Genomic DNA, 4,366 nt, shown 5'->3' on the forward strand with positions numbered 1-4,366 from the left:
TGTGCAAAAGAGAAATCTCTGTTTGCTATGAATGCTAAAACTCCTCCGCATTAAGCCATTTTAAAAGTATGTCCATAGCTGTGCAGAAATTCGTGTTTTATATATAAAGGCCAGATATACAATTGCTTTGGTGAAACAATGCCACAACAGCCTAGAGGAGTTCCCCACCCTCTTCCTAACCCACCCGAGTGACCCCAAATTCAACATTGCTGAAGCTAAAAGCCATCCAGTGAGGGGAGAGCCCAGAAACACTTCCAGGAGAGCAATAATACCTCAAATGCGAGCAGTGGCTAATAGCAATGCAGCCCTGGGGAGAGCTCACAAACCAGATTCATTTCTGTGCTTCCGTACAGGTGGAGGTTTGGCCCCCAGCACAGGTAACGTGCACGAGACATCCCTGATGTCTTCAGGTCCATGGAGAATAGACTTTTGGATACATGGCTCCAGTGCTTGGCACTGACAAACACACTGCCCTTCCCATCTTTCTTTTCTGATATTTTCATGCCTAACTTTGCTTATCCCATCCCCAAACACGATTTATTTGAAGGCAGGGGGAAGATGTGCACCCCTTCCCAGCCTGGTAGCCTTAGTTTTAAAAACAAACCAGGTGAAATGAACCACGTCTGGCACAGCCACACTTTGGTGTTCCTGAAAACATCCTGTTTTCACTTAACAGTTCTGACAGAGTTTGGTGTTTTACACTTCTGTTTCAGGGTCCGTGACTGACATAAAAGTCTCATAAAAATGACTTATCTGCCCTAGTGGTTATGACACCAGCCAAAATGGCCGGAAAAGGAAAAACGAACAGTAAACCACAGAAATAACCCTGCTTCTGTTTGCTTATTGTTATTGCTGACAATTTTAAGCTCCTGATTTTTCAGTCATCCTCACAGTTTGGGGGCTTGCTCATGAGTTATGAATACCAGGGTTTCAACATACTCCTGACTTTACCCATTGAGCAGGACTACCTGGGGAAACCTTTGGCTACCTTCTGATGCCCCCACCTCAGAGGTACCTAGTTCTGACAGAACAATGGCCCTACAGGGTTGGACCAGAGCTCTGTTATCCCCCCTCTGATACCACATAGTGGTGCACTAGGGGAGACTCTACGAATAGGGCATGGTGCTTACCCCAAACATTTTCACAGCTTCCAGAGGTGATATTTATATTTCATAGCCACATTTCACCTGTGTAATAGAAGAGGACTTACCCAGCTATCATTAAAGGTGTGCATAGATAAGAAATAATGTTTTTGAGACAGGACGTGTAATCTAATGCTTGCTTTTGAGAAACGTATGGGTTCTTCACATGGCATCATGACCTCTGGGATTGCCTTTGAGCCGTGAGTTCACAAACAGGAGAGAGCTCTTGGTGGTGTCCAAAAACAAACAACTTTGCTCAGAGAAGGAAAGCCCAAGCTTTGCAGAAGCTGTTTCCTGCAATGTACGTTTTCCCATCAGCTAACAGAACCGCGTGCCCCAGGCCTCCATTCCTGGGCATATCCATCTCCTCTTTCTTTGAACCAACAAGACATGGGGCATGCTCCATTACTCCAAGCTACAACAGGATTTGGTGCTAGCATTCAGAGAAACGTGATGATTCTGCCTTCGGCAACAAGAACCACTCGGTACCCATGAAAAAGTGCCAGCAGAAAACCAGCAGCAATAATGATGCTGCAAAAAGCCAAGTAGCTGGGGCTGCCGTCTTCACCAAGATGATGTGGCAGACCCCTCAGGAAACCAGAGGTATCGGCCCCTTGATTTCTCAGTAGAGACGTTACTTTGGATGCCTTCACAAAGTCTCTCAGATCTTACCTTTAACCTGTTTGCCATACGCAGACACTGGATAAACCTCTCAAAAGCCAAATATCGGTGTAACGTGCAAGACCGCTGATATTTCCTCCCTGTTTCTGCAAAGGCAGGGAGGTGGAGGGACGGCGCCCATGATTTAGCCTCTTTCCTTGTGTTTCTCCATACCACGACTGTTACAAGCCCAATGTTTGCCCTTCAGAAGCAGGGCACAGACTGACCCAAAGACTTTTGGGTCTAGCTTTTTTGGAGCTTTCAGCTTTGACGAAAAGAAGTCCATCAAATTCCAAGTCCACAATTAAGGCTCCATACAGAGGGTTTAAATAATAATAGCATGCTTGATCTATGGCGTCAAAAAATTAGTAGAACATGCAGGATTCATAGATCTCTCACAAGGCTCCTCTTTCCCACGTGAGCTAGAAAGAAAGTCACGGCTAGGAGTTATAAAAGACTCTTGAGGGAATTAGGCTCTGAATTCCTATTGAATTAGCATTGTTTACAAAGCAGTCAGAAGTATAATGGTTGCTAATGACTCTTTAATGAGTCAAGTTATAATGCAACATGTGGTGAAGCACAATAAACAGAAAGGCCGCACTTCCTTCCCATTTATTCTGCCGTGCACAGGTGTAGAAGCCCTGAATCTAAATGAGTTACTCTGCTGGGAACAGTGTAAAAGAGCCGAATCTAGTCTGTACCTTGAAAAATTATGCTTCCTTTACGCCACTTAAAACTGGGAGTGGTATTAGCTCTGTCTTCATCTCACCGTCCCTTCAGGTATTTGTGCGCATTGATGAGATCCCTCCCGAGTGATCTCTTCTCCAGGCTGAGCAGTCCCAGCTCTCTGAGCCTCTCCTCACACAGAGGTGCCCCAGTCCCTCAGTCCTCTTGTAGCCCTCCACTGGATTCCTTGCAGTAAGTTTAGGCTCTCCTCTACGTGGGGGCCCAGAACTGAACCCAGCACTCACGTCCCCACAGGTGCAAGACCACCTGAATGCCACTGAAATCGATTTTAGCGGGAACCAGGTAGTCACACAGGATCCGTACCCCCAGTACCCCTGAGAACTGGAGTGCCTGCGTACAGACATCTTGTCTGTCACCATTAACATGAGGCGACTCTCCTTAATTATGAGGATCCTTACCCCAGAATTTCGAAATTAATCCCTGATTTTTAAAAGCACAAGGGAAAGCACAGCACCAAATTCTGTTTTCTGGAGCTGCATGGATTCCGAGAATTGTTTCACAATATAATGCAATCCTTCTTCATTTTAAATGCACATACATAGGGATTAAATCCAGGTAAGAAAAGAGGAAAATGTGCAAAGTTGCCTAAATAACAGGGATGGCACTAGCAGACTGCTCAGGGCACACCACTTGCCTCCATCCCTGTATTCTGAGCAGCACTGGGGCAACTTTGAGCATCTCTGTGCCACTTTGGAGGACTTGCATTGTGCAAACACCCAGCACACACTGTCTCGGGTTTTGCCACGCATATAGAAACATTTGACAGGTAAGGGCTGTGTCGGGTCTTGTGCCAAGGTAAATCAGCTTTTGTAGAGGAGTGTAACGTATAACTACACCTGGTTCTAATCAATGTAGCATTGAGGCCAGCTTGCTGAGTGGGGTTTTGGTGTGATGCACATGACAAAAAATGTCCTGAAGTAAAATGGGACCTCTTCCAAGCGTCTCTTTGCTGTTCCCCTTCTGCTGCCGTGGCCATCCACCGAGCAGCAGTGCTGAGCCTGACATGCGGACTCGGTAAGGCTGTAAAGGTGTGAAGTCATGGAAAGCGTGTCCGCATGAATGCAACAGTCCTCCCACTGGCGTTCATATAAACCAGAATAATCCAAAAGCAAAGCAGGTCAGGGTTTACATTTACAAAAGGCTTCCAATCCTGAACAGCACCATGTGCTAGACTGAAATTACACTGCAAACTACACTTGTAATGAAGGTGTATTGACCTGGCAGTCCCACCTGCCACCGCCGGCACCAAGAGATCTCACCGAGTTCCTACAGCAGGGTTCAAAGTTTGGGGGATTTTTTGGATGAAAGGTCCAAAGCTGGGGTGCGAGGTGCTGCCACAAAAAGCCAAGGACGGATGCTGTTCCAGAGGTGCCCAAAGGGCCCCCTCCCGCTGAGCCAGCGCCGGGCTGCCACCTCTATCGGGGGGGCCCCCACCGGGGGCACCTTGCCCCCAGTGTCACCACCCCGGGGGGAGCCGCAGCCGGGACCCCAAATCGCCGCGCACACCTTTGCCGCAAGGAGGTGGAGCAGGCTCTCGTGGGGATGCAAAACGTTCAAAAATATCCATATTAAATTATTTTTTCTTGTAAAAAGCCTTCTCCTCGCTTCCTTGCGAGTGTAAAAGCCCCGAAAGCGGGAGCTGCCGGCGGCGCACAGCCCGGCCGCAGCCCCGGCGAGCCCCCCGGCGCGCCCAGCCCCGGGGTCCCGCTGCCGCCCGGTGCCCGGTGCCCGGGGCTGCCCGGCGGGGCGGAGCGGGGCCGGCGGCGGCGGCGCGTCCCTCGGGGATATAACCAACCTCCCTGGCGGCGGGAGCAGCC

This window comes from Oxyura jamaicensis, chromosome 4, assembly GCF_011077185.1.
Source record: "Oxyura jamaicensis isolate SHBP4307 breed ruddy duck chromosome 4, BPBGC_Ojam_1.0, whole genome shotgun sequence".
In the NCBI taxonomy this organism is placed as follows: domain Eukaryota; kingdom Metazoa; phylum Chordata; class Aves; order Anseriformes; family Anatidae; genus Oxyura; species Oxyura jamaicensis.